This window comes from Lissotriton helveticus, chromosome 9 (genome assembly GCF_964261635.1).
Source record: "Lissotriton helveticus chromosome 9, aLisHel1.1, whole genome shotgun sequence".
Lineage (NCBI taxonomy): Eukaryota > Metazoa > Chordata > Amphibia > Caudata > Salamandridae > Lissotriton > Lissotriton helveticus.
Window position 1 is genome coordinate 334006235 of NC_136070.1, and position 24727 is coordinate 334030961.

Sequence of the window (24727 nt, forward strand, 5' to 3'; positions counted from 1 at the left end):
CCGTCGGCGTTGGCGTGGTCCTGGCCTGGACGATGTTCCACCGTGAAGTCCATCCCCTGCAGGGAGATGGACCAGCGCAACAGCTTCGGGTTCTCCCCCCGCATTTGCATCAGCCATTGCAGGGGTCGGTGGTCTGTTTGCACCCGGAAGTGGGTGCCGAAGAGGTATGGCCGGAGCTTCTTGAGTGCCCAGACTACGGCGAAGGCCTCCCTCTCAATGGTGCTCCAGCGCTGTTCTCGGGGCAAGAGGCGTCTGCTGATGAAGACCACCGGATGGTCGACCCCTTCGGCGTTGAGTTGGGAGAGGACGGCCCCCACACCATGATCGGAGGCGTCCGTTTGCACAAGGAATTCCCGGCTGTAGTCGGGAGCCTGGAGCACGGGGGCCGTGCACATGGCGGTCTTTAGCTTCTCGAAGGCTGATTGGCAGTCCGGGGTCCAGTTGACGGTTTTGGGGCTCTTTTTGGAGGTGAGCTCTGTGAGGGGCCCCACGATGCTGCCATAGTCCTTCACGAACCGCCGGTAGTATCCGGTGAGCCCCAGGAAGGCCCGGACCTCCGTTTGGCTCGTCGGGGGTTGCCAGGCCTGGATGGCAGCAATCTTGAGTTGGAGAGGGGCCACCAGCCCGCTTCCCACTTGGTGTCCCAGGTAGGTCACGGACCCTTGGCCAACTTGGCACTTGCTGGCCTTGATGGTGAGCCCTGCTTGCTGGAGGGCGTGTAGAACCTCCCGCAGGTGGCGGAGGTGGTCGGTCCACTGGTGGCTGTACACAGCAATGTCGTCCAGGTAGGCGGCGCTGAAGTCTTCCAGGCCCGCCAGTACCTGGTTTACCAGCCGTTGGAACGTTGCCGGGGCGTTTTTCATGCCGAAGGGCATGACTTTAAAGTGGTAGTGCCCGTCTGGGGTAGAGAAGGCGGATCGTTCTTGGGCCCTAGGGGTGAGGCCGATCTGCCAGTAGCCCGCTGTTAGGTCGAAGATGCTCAGGTAGCGGGCGGCCCCCATCCGGTCAATTAGCTCGTCTGCCCGGGGGATGGGATGAGCGTCGGTCCGGGTAACTGCATTCAGCCCTCGATAGTCCACGCAGAACCGGAGCTCAGGGGCAACGCCCGGGGCAGCTGCCTTGGGAACCAGGACGACTGGGCTCGCCCAGGGACTGTCTGAGGGTTCGATCACTCCTAGGGTCAGCATCTTGGACACCTCGGTCTGGATGCAGGCTCGTACCCGGTCTGGTACGCGGTATGCCCGGTGTCGAATAGGAGGGCTGTCCCCGGTGTCCACATCGTGGAGGCACCAGGGGGTGACTCCGGGGGTGAGGGAGAACAGGGAGGCGAACTGCCTCAGGAGCGTTTGGCAGTCTTGGCGTTGCTCCGGGGACAGGGCCTCGGAGAGCTGGACCCCTTCCACCGAGCCATCCTGCTCGAGGCCCCTCAGTAAGTCCGGAAGGGGTTCGGAGTCTTCTTCTGTCCCAGTATCGGTAGCCATCAGGAGGCTGAGTTCGGATCGCACAAAATGGGGTTTGAGCCTGTTGGCATGGAGGACCCGTAGAGGGTTCCGGGCAGTCTCCATGTCGATTAAATAGGTGACGGGCCCCTTGCGTTCGATTACCTTGAAGGGCCCGGACCATCTGTCTTGGAGGGCACAGGGCTCAACCGGGGACATCACCCAGACCTGTTGTCCAGGTTCGAACTCAATGGAGGACGTGTGCTGATCGTACCACCTCTTCATGTCCTCCTGACTGGCCTCGAGGTTGGCTTTGGCGGTGTCTCGGAACCGCCGGGTCTGGTTGCGGAGAGCCAGGAGATATCGGTAGATGTCCGGGGGAGTTTTCTGGGGAGGCTGCTCCCAACCTTCCTTGACTAGGCTGAGGGGGCCCCGGACGGGGTGCCCGTACAGTAGTTCAAAGGGGCTGAAGCCGAGGGACTTCTGCGGGACCTCCCGATAGGCAAACAGGAGGCATGGAAGCAGCACGTCCCACTGGCGTCGAAGGGGTTCTCCTAGACCCATAATCATCCCCTTGAGGGTGCGGTTGAATCTCTCGACCAGTCCGTTTCCTTGCGGGTGATAGGGGGTCGTGAATTTGTAGGTGACCCCGCATTGCTGCCAGAGGGACTTCATATATCTGGAGATAAAGTTCGTGCCCCTGTCACTGACGACCTCCCGGGGGAACCCCACCCGGGAGAAGATCCCCATCAGGGCCCGGCCCACCACGGGGGCCGTCACAGTCCGAAGGGGGATGGCTTCGGGATAGCGGGTGGCGTGGTCTACCAGGACCAGGATGAACCGGTGTCCTTGGGCTGTTCGAGGGTCGAGGGGCCCCACAATGTCTATTCCCACTCGTTCAAACGGGGTGGTGACGACAGGAAAGGGTTGTAATGGTGCTTTGATTTTTCGGCCACTTTTTCCGCTGGCCTGGCAGGTGGGGCAGGCCTTGCAGTGGTTGGTGACATCCTTCCGCATGTGGGGCCAGAAAAAATGGGTCACCAGGCGGTCGTAGGTTTTATCCTGCCCCAGGTGTCCGGCAAGGGGGACATCGTGGGCTAAGTTCAGGAGGAAGTCTCGGAAGCGAAGGGGCACCACCAGCACCCGACTGGCCCCTAGTTCTGCAACTTTCTGCTCGCTGTAGAGCAGGTCTTGGTCCCAGTAGATCCAGTGGGCCCCCGAGGTATCCCCGGCGCTCTGGGCCAGGGCTTGCTGCCGGAGTCCTTCGAGAGAGGGACAGGTTTTCTGTTCGGCCCGGAATTGTTCCTGCGTGGGGCCTCCCTCCTGCCGCCATTGTGCCAGGTCAGGGACGTCCCGAAGCTGGTCGGATCCTTCCTCGGTTTGGGTCAATGGACTGGCTTCTGGGGCGGCCTCCTCGGGGATGAGCGCGGGAGGAGGTTCTGGCCACTCGGGCTCTTCTGGGCTGGGGACCGCGCGGGCGGTCATGGACCGGGTCGTGACGCAGACCCATTCGGGGAGGCCAAGCATCCCCAGGTGCTCCCTCCGTTCGACAGCTGCCCAGGGAGAGCTTTCAAGGTCGTTTCCTAGGAGGCAGTCCACGGGGGCATCATCGCGGACAGTTACTTTTAACATCCCTGTTACTCCCCCCCACCCGAAGGGGACGCAGGCCATGTGGCATAGGCTTTCGGAATTGTCGGCTGATCGGACAGGGCAAAGAATGTTCGGCAAGATTTGGTCTGGAGTGACGAGGTGGCGTCGGACCGCCGTTACACTGGCCCCGGTGTCGCGGAGGGCTTCCGCCCGGCGGCCATTAATGTTGACCCATTGACCGTACTTCTGTGTGTTGGCGGGAAGGGGGCCCCGCGGAATCATGTCTCTCTCCCCTAAGCAGACCAGTGCCATGGCGGCGGGTGCCCATTCAGAGGGATCGGTCTCGTACTCTTCCTGGTCTTCCGGGATTAGTTCTTCCCCTAGGGCCGCCGCTGCAACTTGGCGGGGGGTAGTGTTCGGGTTCTTTGGGCAATTGGGATCACTGGCGTAGTGGCCGGGTCACTGGCACCTGTGGCACGTAATGTTGGCCCGGAAACCGGCCCGGACGGCAGGGCTTCCTCGGCCAACCGGGGTCGAGGGGTTTCTGGGGGGTGACGAGGGGCCGGTGTCTCTCCCCCGACCCTGACTTCCTCCTCCCCCTCGGGGGCGATACGGTCTGGATAATTCGCTGGGTGCGTTCCTGCCAACTCGGGTGCTTTCCCACCGGTCGGCTTCGACGGCTAGTTGTCGAGGGTCGGTTAGCTTACTGTCCAGGAGGTGTTGCCGGAGCTCCACGAAGCAGTTGTTCGACAGGTGCTCCCATACGATAAGGTCAAAGAGTTGTTCGTAGGTGGTTACTTTGTTGCCCTTGATCCACCCCTCGAAGGCTCGGCTAAAAAAGTTCACGTACTCCACCCAAGTTGTACCCGGAATCCGTTTGCAGTCGCGGAACCGTTGGCGGTACATCTCCGGTGTGAGCCCGTATCGAGTGAGGAGGGCGGCCTTCATGTGGTCGTAGGAGGTCATCAGCTGGTCCGGGAGTTGTAGCAGGGCGTCCCGCCCTTCGTTGACAAACCTCCCCCATAAACCGGCCCCCCAATCGCTTCGGGGAATCCGGTGGGAGGTCATTGCCACCTCATAGGCTTTAAACCACTGCTGTATATCATCGTTCTTGTGGTATTCCCGGATGACATCTTTGGGGATGTGAACCTTGGGTTCGGTCGAGGCAGACGGGGTCGGTCGTTCGGGGAGCCCGAGGTCTTTATTCTGTTTCTGGACCTCCAGTGCTTTGAGATTGCGCTCATGTTCGTACTCTAGTCTCTTTTCCTCTAGCTCCCTCTGTCTTTGCTTGTCTTCCCGCTCTTCCCTGAGCCGTAAGTGTTCCAGGGTTATTTTTTGTTCTGCCAGCTTGAGTTCCCCATCCAAGCGAAGTCGGGCAAGTTCTAATTCGTGGAGTCTGGTTTTTTCTCTTTCTCGGATCTCTTCCAGGGAGAGATCCGCTCTTTCTTTAGTTGGTGCGGGGCTCGTCTCGGTTGTTTGTGTTCGGGGTACGGCCGTACCCGTTTCCGCCCAAGCTTCTAGGGCTCGTTTGAAGTCTTCCTTTGTGCTAAGACCTGTGGTTGGAAGTCCAAGTTCTATGCAATATTGCTTCAGTTCCCGGTGGTTGTAGTCTTCCAATTTTTCCATCTGAAATTTCTCCGTTGTTCCGCTCTCTATTGACATGGTTGTTGTGTGTGGTGGGGCGAGTGACTTTCTGTACGATTATGCGTAGGTTCGGATCCCGTCGCTGGCCACCAATGTTAGACGGGGACCCTGAGGGTCGGCCGGATACCGAGGGAGAGATCCCCGAGGGGGACCGTCTCCGGCGATCGTACAGACAAGTTACCTCCCTCCCCACAAACAGGCACCACACCAAGTCGAGTTCAAGGCTTTATATAAGGTTCTTAAGGCAAGGATATCAGCGATACAGGAGATCTTGGACCCGGGGGTCCTCTCACTTCTAGTCTCTGTAGGGAAAGGGGGTAGCGGGACAGTCTTGGTACCGGATCGGTACAGGTAGTGGTAACAGGCGAGCTCACAATCCTCGAGCTGGAGTGTCTGTGGATCGGGCCGCGGCAGCGCCAGCAGGCCAAGGTGATAGTCTCTTAAAGCAGAGGGCCGCGGCAGCGCCAGCAGGCCAAGACGATGGTTTCACGAGGCAGAGGGCCGCGGCAGCGCCAGCAGGCCAAGACGATGGTTTCACGAGGCAGAGGGCCGCGGCAGCGCCAGCAGGCCAAGACGATGGTTTCACGAGGCAGGGGCCGCGGCAGCGCCAGCAGGCCAAGGCGATGGTTTCACGAGGCAGAGGGCCGCGGCAGCGCCAGCAGGCCAAGACGATGGTTTCACGAGGCAGAGGGCCGCGGCAGCGCCAGCAGGCCAAGTCACGGAGGAGTTCTTCTCGGGTCTCTCGACTCCAGGATACAACTGGTTTCCTGGTCTGGTCCTGCCCCAGTTATAGGTCTGGTCCCCTTTGATGTCCGGACCCTCGCGCCTGGGGGGCCGGGAGGTCCGGGATGAGGGAGTCCAGACACCCAGCATGGGGGTGGAGCCAGCGCCCAGGCGGCCGGGGGTGATCGACACCTGGCGGAGGAGAGCCGTTGACGATTCCTTTCTCCCATTGACTCGCCAAGTGGTCACTCTGCCTCCCGGGGGGAGGTTGGTGCCTCGATGTCGGGCCCGGCCGGGCCCAGGGTGAGGGTCGAGTTGAGGCCACGCGGCCTCGTGCTGTAGTGGCCCAAGAGGGCGGCTGGGCCGAGGCCGTGGAGTGGATGGTGACCCGGGCCAGCTGGGTTCGGAGCTGGTGTCTTGTGGGTGAGGAATTGCAGTGTACTTCGGGTGGTCGTCGGGGACTCTGGCTGGGGGATGCAGGGGGAGCCAGGGTCCAGGTCCCATTGCGGGGAGGGGGCAGCCCGACCATGCGGCCTGTCCAACAGCTGGCATGTCCGCTCTATAGATAAGATGTTGAAGCAGGAAGGTTTTAAAATAGGAGAAACGGGGGTTTTGTATTTTATTTGGAGTGTGTGGCTTTTGTTTTATTTATTTTTGGTGTGGCAATGTAGCTGCCTCCATATCGGTCAAATTACGGTCACCTGTGCAGGTGTCGTCAAGAACTATCTTATCTTTGTGATGGATATTTGATTGCTAGCATAAGATGTGAGATTGTTGGCTAGTGAGAAGATTCACAGAGCCTTGGAGTGAAGTGTTCAGAAGCTCGTGATTCTAAAGGAACACAATCTGGTCTATGTGAATGTATGTTTAGCAGTGCTCAGGACCTGTGAGCAAGTCCAATATGCATTTGTTGAAGGAATACTTCTCTGGGAACGTTTGCATCACTGTATCTACCCGGCCAGAGCTGACAAAGGAGACGGCATGCATAGGAGCAATTTGGTGACTGAAGATGAAACTGAAGGACAGAAGCCAGTACTCAATCACTCCTCTGCAGTCACTGCGTCTCAAGGCAACGCTTAAATGTCATTTGTTGCAGCGGTGTAAGCTGTTGCCAAAAATGGGCTCTTCCCCATGAAGGCTGAGCTCTGTTTTGATGTGATATGAATCCTGCAGGTTATACAATGAGCTTTCTACCACAAATATATTTATCTATACCCCCTTACCCTTCTAAGCTCCATTTATTTCGTCTTCTACTCTCTTGAAATGTTTTTCTAGTAACTGATGTAACATGTAACTGGTGTAATTTTGTAATTTCTGTGGAACCTTATGTAAAGCACTCTGATCTCCGGGTCTAGCTAACGCTATATAAAACTCTCAAAATAAATAAATAAAACTCACCAAACTATCATTTAAGTAGCTGACCTGCAGTTCACATTCAGTGCTCTGCAGCAGGCAGATTAACACTCTCGATGACGATGATTAAAGTATGTAAACAGCAGGTTACACATAGATGTATGCAGCAAGTACATTAAACTCACTAGTATTGACCTGAAGTGTCAGCTTTAGGTCAGTGCGACCGGTGCCTCTACACTGGGCGGCCATTGCATGACAGGCTGAGGAGAGATCACAGCAGCTGCGTTGATCAGTCATTTCTCAGGATGTAGTAGTGGCATGATAACTCTGGTGGTTAATACATTAGATGGAGAGATCTGTGATTTGTCGAGTCAGTACTATATCATGATAAAGTAGCATAGAGGGTTAATGTGCATGCTGCAAAGCACAGCCTCTAACACAAAGATCAGAATTGTATTTTATGTAAAAGCTCAGTGGGTTACTTGCTTTTATCACAGAGATCCTTTTGTTGTTTGGAGTTCATGAGTTTCAATCCTTTTAATATAGCACATAGAGCTGAGAACTGGCATCAAAGCACTGCATTCACATTTTAAGCTAAGGGTTAAAACCTTATTGTTTTTTCTTCAATCCTTCATTATTCTAAGAATCCTAAAAAGGGTCCCTTTGGTTAGTCCTACAATTTCAGTGAATCGGCAATCCACATCATTATGTTACGTTTTAAACCCTGAGCTTATCGGGTGGATTTTCTTAACACTTTGGGCCGTAGAGGTGGGAACAGCAGCACCATAACATAGTATATGGTGCGATTGTGCTTGGTAGATATGGTGCTGGGGTGCCCTCTCCTTTTCACTCAATGTAGCGTAGCAACTTTAGTTACTACACTGCGTGAAAACATGCAAAATCTGCCCCTTCGTTTCTCCAGACCAAGCACTCTTAACATATAGTGCATACCAGTATGGATGCCATGCAATTCCTACACTTTGTAGTCTTCTTTGTCTTAAGTGGCGTTCCCTATAGATTGATTTACACTCATTATCCCTGAGTAATATGTTTGCGTTGGTGAGAGCTCTGACACTCTCCAGTGGGATGAATAGCGCTATAAAATAAATGTGAGAGGTGCTATGGAGAGATGAGGGGCAGCATTTGAGGGTGGTAGTGAGGGAATCTGTGAAGGAGGTTATTGTGGGGGGCACCAACAAAGATTGTTGTACTGTGTGTCGCCAACAACAAACAGACCCCACCTCTAGGCTTTTTATAAACACAAAGGTCTGTGCAGGCAGTGTCATAACACTGTTTTACTAACTCATTTCCCCTAATTGTAAATTTATTTAGGGGCACAGAGTTAGTAACAATAATGCTTATTTGCTATCAGACTGAGTGTCATTGACTTTACCTTTTCTGAATCCCGCTTCCTAACTCCACCTCTTTTCTGTCACCACACTCTCACGTCCTCAGTTTGTTCGTTCGCGAAGTAGACTTTTTCTTTTTCTTTTCTAGTAGTGGTTTTATCTATGATGTTGCCGTTCTTTCTGCAAGTCTTTTCATATTTGGAGAAAGGACATTTCCAGACAGGTCAACATAAAAACCAATGGGAGGAAATCTGGAGGCAACATCAGACACCCTTGGAAAGGTATGAGAGGAACAGCTTTGCAATGGGGGAGTGGTAAGAAAATATTATAAGAAAGGGCGCTTTGCAGATGCAAATTTTGTACAGCATCTGTGATGAGACCTGGGATATTTGTGCTCTACGACCGACATAGCGCAAAATAGCCTTCTGTAGTATTATGAGGCAGGATTTACATCTACAAACCCTCCAATTGCTTGTAAATGCAGGGCGAGATAGCAGATCTCCATCTGTGCATTTGCAGAATGCCAACATTTCATTTCAATATTTAAAGGGATAGGAGCTGCAGTGTTCAGTAAAAACTAGTCGTTCAAGTAAGATCCTGGAATTGTTGCTGCCTGGGTGTTAAGGGGAGGCTGCAACTCCCACATTGGTGCTGATGAGGGGTGCAGGTAGGAGGGGCCCTTACTTACACTGGGACGAATGCTTTGTAGTGCACTCACTGCCCTGCTGTGTGCAATGTGTGTGGGCCCTGGTGAAGTGTGGGGTCGGTCCAATGCCAATGGAGGCGGGGATCGGGCACTTCTCTTGGCTTCCCCACTTAAGCCTCAAGAATACATTTCGAAATGGGGGGAAAGGAAAGCTTTAGGACTCCTCTTGAAGGTAAGAGCTGCTCGTTGTCCCTAACGAAACACAAGGGGCAGGCCATCGCGACATTAGATAAAGAAATCGAACACGGGAGAAAAGCTTGACATGTGGGGAGGACTCCATCCGGATTCCTCCAGTGACTGCTCCCACTGAACTACCTGGAAAAGCTTTTGTCAGGAGTGAATCATAATTGTTGACGCTGAAGTGCATGATAATAGAAGTTATTCAGTTCTACGCATCTGTCCCGTCATCAAAAAGTGCAAATTAAAGGCAGCACTAAAGCATGAGGAGACTTTTTTTCGCAGTCTGAGTTACTCTCCAAGGACTCTAACTTGGAAGTTTATTTTAAATGTTTGTACAATAAAATCTAATTATTAGTAGAATTAGAAACCATAGATCAATGAAGAATAAGGTTGTACGTTGTAAGCATGAACTTTTGTTATTCAAACCGGATCCTACTCCTACATGTAAGACTGACACCTTGGATTAGTCCTTCCCCGAAGCTTTATGGTGGGGACTGCTTTGCAGTCAATTTCAGGAACCAGCTGTTGTAGGAGATTCAAACAGACATGAGCATAGAGTAAAAATGACTCTTCTGCAAAGGTTTTTCTACAACCCACCAGGATTCCATTTTATTTTTTAAAACTCCCCACGTGATCATTCCATTGTTGCTTCTTTTCCATTATGAATCACTCAGTCCCACTCCAAAATCGATTTTCAGTGATTGAAGCTGTGGATTGACTTCAGTCTGAATCAACTGTTCATTTGAAAATACGGCGTCACTTTTCCCAGGGGTCTAAGTTTTTATCCTCTAATATTCCAGTGAACTACAGTTTTGGGGGTAGGATTACTAATGTACTGCCTTGGATCATAGTGGGTTTGTTTTCCAAATTGTCAAATGAGAACTTGGTTACTTTTATCAAATGCTACGACATCATTCTGTTTTCAACAAACTTGGGTTACATCTGAATCGTTTTCTGATGATTTATCTAAGGTTTTTTTTGCAGTTTTATTCAGGGCGACTTCGACCCGAAGGTACATTACACAAGGATAAGTTCTTTTTTATTTTTTAGGCACAGGGAGATTAATCGATTTACCCATAATCAGAGGATGATGAGTCGAGACTCGAACCTGCCTTCCCAGATCCAACATCATCCGTACTGGCACATTCTCTCCAGAATGTTGTTCCAGCCATTCCCTCCTTTTCAGGCAGAGCAAGGAAGCATAGCAGATCACTCCACTTTGGAGTTAGGCTTTAGAAACCATTATACTTTGTAGCTTATTTGTGTTTTTGTCTAAACCCTTAGTAGACAGACTCTCATTCCAAGGGACAAATCCATATGGTGGATTAAGACTAAATTTGAGTATGATCGACCCTCTCAGTTTCTTATCAAATTGTTGATAAGATGCCATGCAGATATTGATAAATGTTTAAATTGGAACCCAAATACTGATTCAATTTATAATGATTTCTCTATGATCTGTACCACCATCAATAACCTGCTTACATCAACCGGTCATTCTAAGCATCCAAAAACACATAGGGCCTGATTACGAGTTTGGCGGTCTGAGGATCGCCAGACTAGTGGGGGCCCCATTACATGTAGGGTGTTTGGACCGCAATGGAACTGTCACAACCGCCAGGGATCGGAAAACCCTGGCATTGGCGCAGCAGTCTAGAGGCCGCAATATGCTTGGCGTGACTGCCACAGTCCTGGCAAGCATATTACGAGTTTCCTCTCCACCCAGTTTTCATGGCGTTTCCTACTCCATGAAAACCATGGCAGAGAGGAAACAGGGCCATCAGGTGCATGCAGGGGGGCAGATGTTGTGCCGCCCTGTGGGCATGCACCCCAGTACCTGCAAGGCATGGGTTGCATCTGTCCATGCTCTGCAGGTACTGCCTTTGAAGTTCCCATTGCGGTACCTATTTTATAGGCACCGCTGTAGGAACGCCAAAGAATTGCCCACCTGTGACAAACAAGTCATAACCTAGTGGCGGTGCGCACATGGTTTTGACGGTGCGGGAGCGGGCCACCGGCATGGCGTTCACGCTCCCCCACTGCCAAACTCGTAATCAAACCTTAAATGGTTTGACTCTGCATGCTCAACTGTTAATTATATATTGCATGGACCTTTGAAATGTATTTCCAGAGATAAATGTGAAATTATTTGTTGCAGAGCTAATTACAAAGCCTCGCTTCATAAACAGAAGATAACAATTAGAACAGTTGCATGGGACCAGTTACATCAGACTACTATAAGAAAGAGAACTTAGCAGTACCTATTTCACCAACACTTCTTTTTCTTCATTGGATATCTTCCCAGACTTCTAGGGCTCTGTTTTTTTCTTATATTCATTGCCTTCCTATTCTGTGTACGAAAGATTTGATTTCAACTCAATCCCATAACAAGCATTTACAATGCAATGGTTTCGCCTTTGGAAAAGTTAGAGTTATTGGCATTGTAAATGACAAAATTTGTATTTATGTGTTGGTTTTGAAAACAGATAAATAAATGGCATTGTAATTTACATTGCCATTAGCTTAATCTCTGCAGTCACTCTCTAGCACTCCCTACTCACTCTGCACTCTCTAGCACTCCCTACTCACTCTGCACTCTCTAGCACTCCCTAGCAGTCCCTAATCACTCGCACTCTCTAGCACTCCCTAGCACTCCCTACTCACTCTGCACTCTCTAGCACTCCCTATGCACTCTGCACTCCCTATGCGCTCTGCACTCCCTCTGCACTCCCTATGCGCTCTGCACTCCCTATGCACTCTCCATGCACTCTGCACTCTCCATGCACTCTGCACTCTCCACTCTGCACTCCTGATGCACTCTCCACTATGCACTCTCTATGCACTCTGCACTCTCTATGCACTCTCCACTCCCTATGCACTCTGCAATCCCTCTGCACTCTGCACTACCTCTGCAATCACTCTGCACTACCTCTGCAATCACTCTGCACTCCCTATGCACTCTGCACTCCCTATGCACTCTGCACTCCCTATGCACTCTGCACTCCCTATGCACTCTGCACTCCCTATGCACTCTGCACTCCCTATGCACTCTGCACCCCCTATGCACTCTGCACTCCCTAGGCACTCTGGACTCCCTAGGCACTCTGCAATCCCTAGGCACTCTGCAATCCCTAGGCACTCTGCACTCCCTATGCACTCTCCACTCCCTATGCACTCTCCACTCCCTATGCACTCTCCACTCTCCACTCCCTATGCACTCTCCACTCTGCACTCCCTATGCACTCTCCACTCCCTATGCACTCTCCACTCTCCACTCCCTATGCACTCTCCACTCCCTATGCACTCTCCACTCTGCACTCCCTATGCACTCTCCACTCCCTATGCACTCTCCACTCCCTATGCACTCTCCACTCCCTATGCACTCTCCACTCCCTATGCACTCTCCACTCTGCACTCCATATGCACTCTGCACTCCATATGCACTCTCCACTCTGCACTCCCTATGCACTCTGCACTCCCTATGCACTCTGCACTCCCTATGCACTTTCCACTCTCCACTCCCTATGCACTCTCCACTCCCTATGCACTCTCCATGCACTCTGCACTCCCTATGCACTCTGCACTCCCTATGCACTCTGCACTCCCTATGCACTCTCCACTCCCTAAGCACTCTCCACTCCCTATGCACTCTCCACTCCCTATGCACTCCCCACTCCCTATGCACTCTCCACTCCCTATGCACTCTCCATGCACTCTGCACTCTCCATGCACTCTGCACTCTCCATGCACTCTGCACTCTCCACTCTGCACTCCTGATGCACTCTCCACTATGCACTCTCTATGCACTCTGCACTCTCTATGCACTCTCCACTCCCTATGCACTCTCCACTCCCTATGCACTCTCCACTCCCTATGCACTCTCCACTCCCTATGCACTCTCTACTCCCTACGCACTCCCTATGCACTCTACACTCTCCACTCCCTATGCACTCTCCACTCCCTATGCACTCTCTACTCTCCACTCCCTATGCACTCTGCACTCCCTATGCACTCTCCACTCTGCACTCCCTATGCACTCTCCACTCTGCACTCCCTATGCACTCTCCACTCCCTATGCACTCTCCACTCCCTATGCACTCTCCACTCTGCACTCCCTATGCACTCTCCACTCCCTATGCACTCTCCACTCCCTATGCACTCTCCACTCCCTATGCACTCTCCACTCCCTATGCACTCTCCACTCTCCACTCCCTATGCACTCTCCACTCCCTATGCACTCTCCACTCCCTATGCACTCTCCACTCCCTATGCACTCTCCACTCTGCACTCCCTATGCACTCTCCACTCTGCACTCCCTATGCACTCTGCACTCCCTATGCACTCCCTATGCACTCCCTATGCACTTTCCACTCTCCACTCCCTATGCACTCTGCACTCCCTATGCACTCTACACTCTGCACTCCCTATGCACTCTGCACTCCCTATGCACTCTCCACTCCCTCTGCACTCTCCACTCTCCACTCCCTATGCACTCTCCACTCCCTATGCACTCTCCACTTTCCACTCCCTATGCACTCTCCACTCCCTATGCACTCTCCACTCTCTATGCACTCTCCACTCTGCACTCCCTATGCACTCTCCACTCTCCACTCCCTATGCACTCTCCACTCCCTATGCACTCTCCACTCCCTATGCACTCTGCACTCCTTATGCACTCTCCACTCCCTATGCACTCTCCACTCTCCACTCCCTATGCACTCTCCACTCTCCACTCCCTATGAACTCTCCACTCTCCACTCCCTATGCACTCTCCACTCCCTATGCACTCTGCACTCCCTATGCACTCCCTATGCACTCCCTATGCACTTTCCACTCTCCACTCCCTATGCACTCTGCACTCCCTATGCACTCTACACTCTGCACTCCCTATGCACTCTGCACTCCCTATGCACTCTCCACTCTCCACTCCCTCTGCACTCTCCACTCCCTCTGCACTCTCCACTCCCTATGCACTCTCCACTCTCCACTCCCTATGCACTCTCCACTCTCTATGCACTCTCCACTCCCTATGCACTCTCCACTCCCTATGCACTCTGCACTCCCTATGCACTCTGCACTCCCTATGCACTCTCCACTCCCTATGCACTCTCCACTCTGCACTCCCTATGCACTCTCCACTCCCTATGCACTCTCCACTCCCTATGCACCCTCCACTCCCTATGCACTCTCCACTCCCTATGCACTTTGCACTCCCTATGCACTCTCCACTCTCCACTCCCTATGCACTCTCCACTCCCTATGCACTCTCCACTCTCCATGCACTCTCCACTCTCCACTCCCTATGCACTCTCCACTGCCTATGCACTCTCCACTCTCCACTCCCTATGCACTCTCCACTCCCTATGCACTCTCCACTCCCTATGCACTCTCCACTCCCTATGCACTCTCCACTCTCCACTCCCTTTGCACTCCCTATGCACTCTCCACTCCCTATGCACTCTCCACTCCCTATGCACTCTCCACTCCCTATGCACTCTGCACTCCCTATGCACTCTCCACTCTGCACTCCCTATGCACTCCCTATGCACTCTCCTCTCCCTATGCACTCTCCACTCCCTATGCACTCTCCACTCTCTATGCATTCTCCACTCCCTATGCACTCTGCACTCCCTATGCACTCTCCACTCCCTATGCACTCTCCACTCTCGACTCCCTATGCACTCTCCACTCCCTATGCACTCTCCACTCCCTATGCACTCTCCACTCCCTATGCACTCTGCACTCCCTATGCACTCTCCACTCTCCACTCCCTATGCACTCTCCACTCTCCACTCCCTATGCACTCTCCACTCTCCACTCCCTATGCACTCTCCACTCTCCACTCCCTATGCACTCTCCACTCTCCACTCCCTATGCACTCTGCACTCCCTATGCACTCCCTATGCACTCCCTATGCACTTTCCACTCTCCACTCCCTATGCACTCTGCACTCCCTATGCACTCTACACTCTGCACTCCCTATGCACTCTGCACTCCCTATGCACTCTCCACTCTCCACTCCCTCTGCACTCTCCACTCTCCACTCCCTATGCACTCTCCACTCCCTATGCACTCTCCACTCTACACTCCCTATGCACTCTCCACTCCCTATGCACTCTCCACTCCCTATGCACTCTCCACTCCCTATGCACTCTCCACTCCATATGCACTCTCCACTCTCCACTCCCTATGCACTCTCCACTCCCTATGCACTCTCCACTCCCTATGCACTCTCCACTCCCTATGCACTCTCCACTCCCTATGCACTCTCCACTCCCTATGCACTCTCCACTCTCCATGCACTCTCCACTCTCCACTCCCTATGCACTCTCCACTCTCCACTGCCTATGCACTCTCCACTCTCCACTCCCTATGCACTCTCCACTCTCCACTCCCTATGCACTCTCTACTCTCCACTCCCTATGCACTCTCCACTCCCTATGCACTCTGCACTCCCTATGCACTCTCCACTCTCCACTCCCTAGCACTCCCTATGCACTCTCCACTCCCTATGCACTCTCCACTCCCTATGCACTCTCCACTCTGCACTCCCTATGCACTCCCTATGCACTCTGCACTCCCTATGCACTCTCCACTCTGCACTCCCTATGCACTCTCCTCTCCCTATGCACTCTCCACTCCCTATGCACTCTCCACTCCCTCTGCACTCTCCACTCTCCACTCCCTATGCACTCTCCACTCTCCACTCCCTATGCACTCTCCACTCCCTATGCACTCTCCACTCCCTATGCACTCTCCACTCCCTATGCACTCTCCACTCTCCACTCCCTCTGCACTCTTCACTCTCCACTCCCTCTGCACTCTCCACTCTCCACTCCCTATGCACTCTCCACTCCCTATGCACTCTCCACTCTGCACTCCCTATGCACTCTCCACTCTGCACTCCCTATGCACTCTCCACTCTCCACTCCCTATGCACTCTCCACTCCCTATGCACTCTCCACTCCCTATGCACTCTCCACTCTGCACTCCCTCTGCACTCCCTATGCACTCTCCATTCCCTATGCACTCTCCACTCCCTATGCACTCTCCACTCCCTATGCACTCTCCACTCCCTATGCACTCTCCACTCTCCACTCCCTATGCACTCTCCACTCTGCACTCCCTATGCACTCTCCACTCCCTATGCACTCTCCACTCCCTATGCACTCTCCACTCCCTATGCACTCTCCACTCTCCACTCCCTCTGCACTCTCCACTCTCCACTCCCTCTGCACTCTCCAATCTCCACTCCCTATTCACTCTCCACTCCCTATGCACTCTCCACTCCCTATGCACTCTCCACTCCCTATGCACTCTCCACTCTGCACTCCCTATGCACTCTCCACTCTGCACTCCCTATGCACTCTCCACTCTCCACTCCCTCTGCACTCTCCACTCTCCACTCCCTCTGCACTCTCCACTCTCCACTCCCTCTCCACTCTCTCTGCACTCACTCTCCACTCTCCACTCCTTGTTTCACTCAAGAGGACTAGGTACACAAGCCTACAACGGGTTAATAATTAAAGGGGATCAAACAGGTTACATCTGTTAACAGTATTCACCCGAAACACAAATTAACTCCATGTAGAATTACAGATGAATGGTGGGCACAAATTCTTTAATAAAATGCAAATGAAACACGGGGAAAACATATACGAATCAATTCAAATGTAAACTCAAATAATCTTAACCAAGCCGACCCGATTTTATGCAGTGCATTACATTACGGGAATGGAGGCTGAAAGCAACTCACCTGGACTTCGGTCGGCCGCAGAATGGCCAAAACAAACCTCGACGAGCAAAAAAAATAAGCCCCGCCCACGGCCGCGATGACGACATCGCAGAGGCGGAGAGCGAAAAAATCTCGGGAACGCCCACGAATCTGGTCCGGCCATGACGGACAGATCTCTGTTCCAATGGCTAGCCTCCATTTATGGAGCTAGCCAATGGAACAGAGGGCGGGACTAAGCCCTACACTGTAGGGACATAAGATTTCTCCTGGGCGGAGCTAGGAGCTCCGACGCCAGGCGAAACCTAAAAAAGGGCCCCTGTAATAAAGCTCAATAAAGTACCTGATGGTGTCCCAATGATTCTCTATCAATCAAAGGTGAAATGATGGGCTTTGTTGATTACAAATGTTTTCAATGTTGCTAGCAAACACTCTCTGCTTCCCTCATGGTTACACTTGATCATAGTCCTGTTTAAAAAAAAAAGGGGAAAATAGGAGTGATCTGCATTATTTCCCTATTGATTCTGTAACTAAAGTGGCTGGGAGGGTTTAAAAAAATATCTGACTTGGGTCTCATATACCAATGATTGTTATAAAGTGCAATGTGACTTTAGGGTAGGTCTCTGGATGATTGAGCAGTGCTTGAATGTTGACTTGATTATTGGCAAGTACACTAATGCCTCTCAGGTTCGCTTTACCTGGCCTTTGTGGACCTGAGCTGTGCATTTGACCATGTTAATAGGTTTACAGTTTGGTCCATTTTATCAACAATGGGTGTTGACACTGCAATAATTCCTTTTTGCAGGGACTGCATTCTGGACTCTGTGCTAAGGTCAAGTATGGAATAAACGGAGAATGCACTGAATATGTTAATACCGACGGTACGGTAAGGATGTGTCTTTGCTCTGATCCTTCTTAATATGTATATAAATGATCAATGCTCATCTTAGCCTAAATGGACAAAATATGCCACAAATCAGTCAAAGACCCATTCCAGATCTGCTATCTGTTTTAGTGTTACCTGATGCTTACAGATTCAAAAAACTGATCGATGCATTGGTTCCTTTGTTTATGGTCTAGACTTTGACGCTTGTCAATCTGAAATTTGTTTCGATTGTGGTCCAAAAACCACTAAGCCAGGAAGGCTAACCATTAAGTACACAAAGATTGAGAAGACTGATATTTTCTCTTTTTCTGGTCCATCCTTTGATTTCCCCTATATTTGGGCCTCCACCCTGTGTGGAACAGGAGATATTGTTTTACAATCATTAGGTGCACTTTTCAGTTTTGCCCAATAAATAGGTAACTCATCTCTAAAACATATAGTTGAGACGTAAATGTTTTCCCTTAGCCTACTGTGGCACTGGTTTTTGGGGTTATATTAACACAGGCTATCTCCACATTGAAGAAAATAATTTCTGTTGGCTTTATTGGGTCTTCCGCCGAGCAGCCCCATTTTTCCTGTCACGATGAATTGGGACTAGCCTATTTAGAAGAAACTGAAGCTTCCCTGATGCTATGGTTATCTATTTGGTCCAACCCAGCAACTGAGTTCAACAGAGCCATATTAATGAATGTTTTAATATGAATATGTGTTAAAACAGCTGGAGTCCGTGCAGGTAACATCGGTGGGGTGGTAGGGCCGGGTAAGGGGGGATTTCGAGGGACGATGCAAAGAGAAAATTATTTCTTTATTTAATTTTCCCTCTGCATTGTCCCACGAAATCCCCCATTTACCCGGCCCCACCACTGTTACCTGCATGGACCGCAGCTGTGTTAAAACATTCTGGGGCTAAGATAAGTTAAAGAGTCATGTGCCAAATGTGGTAAGCCAAATTTGTATAGTAATCCTAGCTGTACTGTTAAAGAGGATACACTGTGGGCCCAAAATGCTTTGACTAAGAATGGGCGTATGCCAACAGAACATATTGAGATTCAAAAAACAACTGTTAGATGTTCTGTCACACTAAGATATAATAATAATATGTACCCTGCCATTGCAGGGCCGGTTTAGCGCTGGTGGTACCCAGTGCCAAAAGCTTCCCCCACCCCCCAAATGAACTCCCTTTCCAAGGTTGCTTTCACTACCAACATCCAGCAGTGATCTTGATTTCTCCATTGCCCCTCTCTCACATGCATTTTGTTTGTTTTATAGCGCTACTCATACCAGTGTAGGTTGTCAGAGCACTTTACATCACACACACATTACATAGAGACAGTAAATCATATATATAAAAATCAGTCTATAGGAAATGTTACGTAAGAGAATGAGGATTACAAGGGGTAGGATTCACGTCATCCATACTTGTAGGCTGTATATTTTAAACGTTTGAGATTGGCTTTACTGATACGAATGTATTTCTACCAAAACAAACTCTTTTTTAGCTACATTACGATAGTAAAAGACGGGGGAAACAGAACGTTCTTAAGGCAGTTTGCATGCAGCTCTTTGATGACATTTCATAGGTCACAGTGCTATATTATGGCGGTAAATTATGCAACAAAAGGATCACTGTGACAAAAGCAGTAATCCACTGAGCTATCCACATAAAATGCAGTTCTTTGATCTGCATGGTACACTTACTTTGCAGCTGGCATATTAACCCTCTGTGCAACTTTGATGAGTTAAAATTGTCAGTTGAAAAACTCCATCTCTCTCCAGAAGGAACATTAATCACCAGAGTTATCTTGACATTTTTATTATTGCCTGAAAATTGTTGAACACACAAGGAACTCTGCAGAAGGTGCTTTTAAACACATAAGTTATTTCTAAAGACAGCACCAACACTTATTGTAGGGTTCGTACATTGCAAGGAAGGTTTTTGCAGGTTCAAAACCTTCAATTTTGCACATTTGCAGGCTTTTGCATTCACAAAAGCTATTGATACACTTGAGTCAAACCCCTACACAATATTGAGAAATGGTCAGTAAGATAGATACAGAAGTTTAATTTCTTCCAGCTATTTTTATGTATTTTTATGAATAATTCATCAAGCAAGCCACAGTTCTTATTCCTACCACTCCCATTGCTGGTGCCATTGTAGGAAAAAAAGACAAACATCTTCCCCCATTTGCAGTGTTAATGAATCCGGGAAATGTAATTTACGACCTTTCAGCATGAATAAATAAATGCATTTTGCAGGGGACCAAATCAATGCCTTCTCTGCATAAATTTAGAGATGCCGCGTAGGCGGTTACTAATGACAAGCAAAGGCCAGTTTTCAATAAATAACTCTCATCATGGCTGCATACTGTAGGGATGCGCCTATGCCCTACCCCCAGAGCTGTTCCTGCAGAGCCCAGTGTCACTGAATAAATGAAAACACCCATATGCCAAACTACAACCAACAACCTTTCTACCAAGAACCCAAAGGGCGTACAGGAACCCAATGTTATGTTAAAACAACTTCCAAAGCGTATGTTCACCAATTGGTTTCATGGTGCTGAGGTAACTGAAACAAGTTAGCAACAAGTCATTACTCATATGCCATCCTAAAGAACCATGTCTTTAGGAGCTTCTTGCAGTGTAACAGGAAGTGGACCTGATTCCTAAATGGAGAGGATTCCAAATACGGGTAGCTATAACCGCGAACCGCGAACCCTTTTAAAGTTGGGGATAGTGAGAAGATTGGCAGATGATGACCTCCGCTTGCATCCGGGAATGTGTCTTTCAATACGGGCAGAAACAAAAGCGGTTCTGCCCGTCTGAAGTAATTTTAAAATGGGGGACCCCGCCTTAAAGATGGAACGCTGGTCTATAGGCAGCCAATGCAACTTCCTAAGTAAGGGGGTAATTTGACAGTTGTGAGGTGGTTGATACAACAGGTTGGTGTTGTACCACTTGAAGTCTGTGATTTGAGCACTTAGGAAGACCCAGATACATAAAATTAGCATAATCTAGCCCGGAGCGGACTAGTGCAATGACTGCTGGCGTGAGAGCCACGAAGGAAAGAAGTTTGCTGATCTTTTGGATTTTCGTCAGGGTAGTGAAGTACTTATAAACAATGCGTGTGGAGTAGATCCTTACTGGACAATGCAGTAAGTGTTTTGGGCCTTGCAAGGGGTAGGAAAACATTATATAAATACCAGTACAAAACATAGAAAGGACCAGTCTAAGGAGAAAAACAGACACTCGACACAAGCTAAAGGAAGATTTGTATGCCCTCCAATAAATGGAACGCATAGAAAGGCAAACTGGAGGGGTGTGCCAAGAAGCCATCTTAAGCTTGAATCCTATGGTTATCAGAAGCCTGAAAGCTTCTCCCACCAAATCTAAAGACAAAAACGAAGAATACAATAAAATGCTTATATACGTCCAAAAGGTGACGGAGGTGTCCAACTGCGACTTATGGTTTTTTAAAGCACCTCTGGACCAGCCTTTATTGCAAAACCAGCTAAGAGGGCATTTGTGGTTTCCCCCCATAAAACATTTAGCAAAACTGAGAATAAGTGCACTTTTAAAGCTTTTTTGTCTCGCTCTCTTTTTTTTTTAATACACAGTGATGTTCAAGATGGCTGCAAGGTTCATGAGATGAGACTAATGGTGTCAGTAGGATCAGGACTGGTGCATTGGCGTCCACCTGAACGTGGGACACTCCTCTTTTTTAAGCCTGCGATTCTAGAGAAAGGTTCGGTGGGAGCCTGATGGTGCTTTTGTGAGCTGTTGAGATTTAATTGGCAAAAGTATGCTGAATTTAGCACCCCTTTTGTTAAAGCAAAGGAAAACTCTGGAAATTTGAAGACAAGTCCGAAGGAAGAGTGGTGTGACTGACCTTATAAGTGGTTCAAGGTTCGCAGCCTATCAGTCTTGTGGAATTAAGAGGGTGAGGTGGTCTCAGTTATTACTGAGACCCAGAGTCTCCTTGCTTATCAGGTGAGCTGTGTACCAAACCATCCTCTTCTCTTGGGGACCGGTTGTTGTGACTGAACTCAGAGGATTCTGGATCTTTTTGGCCGCTGATTCCAGAGAAGCTTTCTTCTGCAAATGGTAGGACGGATGGTTCTTTCTCCATTTCATTAGAAAACTGACCATCTTCCCAGAGGTCCTGCGAATGCATTTGCACATTACGGGATAACTGTTTTACAATCAAATCTTTATTTTAATTTTATTTTATTGAAGGTAATGATAAAGTGTGAACGAGAAATAGTTTTACGTTTTCAATATAGGAGTCATGAACACAAGATGTGAAATAAACAAAATACGTATTCACAAACAAGGACGAGATCAAACACAGCATTTCTGTGGGGGGTGGGAAGGGATATAATCTAGAAATTTAGCAGAAAGATTGTGAAGAGGTGGGTTTTGACACCTTTCCTGGACTTCACCAATGCAAGAGAAATTTGAAGTACAAAGCTTGGTATTGCAGTGTTCCATGGTTTTGTGTACAGTTCTTTTAAATGAGGGACCTCTGCATGACTCCTGACCCACATTAGGTAGAGCGCAATGTCTTCATCTATTTACATGCCCACCCTTGGAATTGATAACCTCTCCCTAACGTGCGTCTTCCTCTTGTTGGGTCCTGATAACCAACATGGGTCAGATGCAGTATTTGTGTCATAAGGCAGCCTGGCATGACTCAGAATGAGATTTTTAACAGTACTCCTTCCTCTGACACTTTGAGCTCCTGGCCATATTCATCATGGTGGCCTGCTTCTTCCTCGCTTTGGGGAAGAGGTGCCTTCTATCTGCAAGCAGGGTCTTTCTTCTGTTCTCAGGAGAGCTTTGATCACTCTCTAGGGGAAGGACATTCTAGTCGGTGGTTCGTGTAACATCTTAATGGCATTGGGCTGTGTGCCTTGCATCACCATCCACATGCATTCTTCCATCTTACCAGCTTTGCCTAGGTGGCCGGTTCTGATGTTGAGACAGGTAGTCTTCTGAGTTGCCTTCCCTGGAACACTACTTTACTGGGAACAATTACTTCTAGTGCTGCAGGATTGACTACTTCATCTGGGGGCAAGTTGTGTGTTGACTCTTGAAACAGTGGTAGAAGGAAGTAAACATAAGCACAGAACATACTCCAGGAGTAAGCTTCAATACAAGCAAGCAAACATAATGGGCAACACAACCCTGCAGATATACATCCACTAATGTCCATCATGAAATGCAAATCAGTAAGACACAATGATTCTTTGTGGTCCTATTGAATTGCTATTCAAAACTGCAATTGTCAAACAATAAAAGTCAAACAGCTTCCAAGTAAATCTGTGTGAACCCAGACAATGGCCATGTTAGAAATATAAAATGTGTTGATTTGATTCATAATGCTCATATCAGAAGAAAGTGCTCAAGTGATCACAGTGTAAAAGTATCAGAAGGACAAAGTATGGACATAATATATATATATATATATATACATATATATACATATATATATTACCTACTGGCAGTCGCCAGTAGGTAGTTATAGTTAGGACCTAGTTTCCATAGGAAATCCGCAACATTCTATTTAGAATAACTTTGGCGCCAGTGGATGAATCTTCGCGAATTTCTCCAAGAAAATGGCCTGCTCCGCTCCTTCCCTGAAAGTTTGAGGTTGATCCGTCAAGTGGGGGCCGAGAGAAAAGGGGGTTCTCCAAACATGTTTTCCCCATGCAATTTTACATAGGACCTTTAGCCAGGGCTACAGCCCGAACGGCTGAATAGAATTACACCAAATTTGGCAAAAAGGTAGAGCCCGGTTCGCAGATGACCCTTTTTGTTGAATGGTGTAAATCCGTTCAGTAGTTCCTGAGACAATCATAAGTAAAATCATAAGTGCATACTGGAGGTTCCTGGTGGGCTAGTTGGCCCCCATGGACCCCCAGTATGCAAGGGGAATTAGTTCCCCCCATGAAAAAGTGCCAGGGGGCTGCGTTGCAGAGAGGTGTAGAAAGGGGTGTGGCCTCTTTACACGTCTCTGCAACTCAGCCCCCTGGCGCATACTGGAGATTCCTGCTGGGCTAGTTGGCCTCCATGGACCCCCCAGTATACAAGGGGGCTTAATCCCCCAACTTAGAACGCGGTACGGGGCATGTTTGCACAGTGGTGAAGGTAGGGGGCGGGGCTAGAGGTGATATGTGTGCAAACATGTTCTGTGGCGTGTTTTAAGTTGGGGAATTAATTCTTCTTCAATCCAGAGGTCCCCTAGGGGCCAACTAGTCAAACAGGTACCTCCAGTAAGCACCACTGAGCTGTGTTGCAGAGTGTTGTAAAAAAGGGGCGTTGCCCTCTGAACACCTGTCTGCAACGCAGCTCCCTGGCGCATACTGGAGGTACCTGTTGGGCTAATTGGCTCATAGGGGACCTCAGAATTGAAGAGGAATTAATTCCCCAACCTAAAACACGCCACTGGGTGTGTTTGCACACATGTTACCTCAGGCCCCGCCCCCTTCCTTCGCTATTGAGCAAAATATTCCTGTAAAATCAGCCGAACTACGAATTCCGATTTACTCACCTGTTATCAGGAGAGACCTCATTGCTGCATCTTTCAGCCCATTACTGATCCTGAAAAGTAATTGTAACCATACTTGCAGTAACTTGAATTTCCTTCCATAGGCTAACATTGAGTGGTTTCACTTGAAATTTTTTCCAAGTGTGGAGTTTTGGAACTTTAAAAAATTCCTCAAAAATCAGCCGAACTACGAATTCCGATTTACTCACCTGTTATCAGGAGAGACCTCAGTGCTGCATCTTTCAGCCCACTATTGATCCTGAAAAGTAATTCTAATCGAAGTTACAGTAACTTGAATTTCCTTTCATAGGCTAACATTGATATGTTTTACTTGGAAATTCATCTAAGTGTGGAGTTTTGGAACTTTTTAAAAAAGTCCTCTAAAATCAGCCGAACTACGAATTCCGATTTATTCACCTGTTATCAGGAGAGACCTCAGTGCTGCATCTCTCAGCCCACTTTTGATCCTGAAAAGTAATTCTAATTGTAGTTACAGTAACTTGAATTTCCTTTCATAGGCTAACATTGACGTGTTTTACTTGGAAATTCTTGTGTGTGTGGAGTTTTGGAAGTTTAAA

At 49.3% G+C, this 24727-nt stretch overlaps 1 protein-coding gene across 4 annotated transcripts in view; it reads left to right on the forward strand.

Annotated features, from left to right (window-relative positions):
- The window catches only part of GPR68 (G protein-coupled receptor 68), a 218826-nt gene that overhangs the window by 182574 nt on the left and 11525 nt on the right, over window positions 1-24727 (forward strand). For 2 of the 4 annotated variants that reach the window (XM_078660047.1, XM_078660046.1), the window contains exon 2: window positions 17522-17597. The exons of 1 other annotated variant lie outside the window; for it this stretch is intronic. The gene's annotated coding sequence lies outside the window, so the exon portion shown is untranslated. Of the gene's footprint in view, window positions 1-17521; window positions 17603-24727 lie in introns of all 4 variants that reach the window. One more of the 4 variants, XM_078660048.1, reaches the window with a different exon arrangement.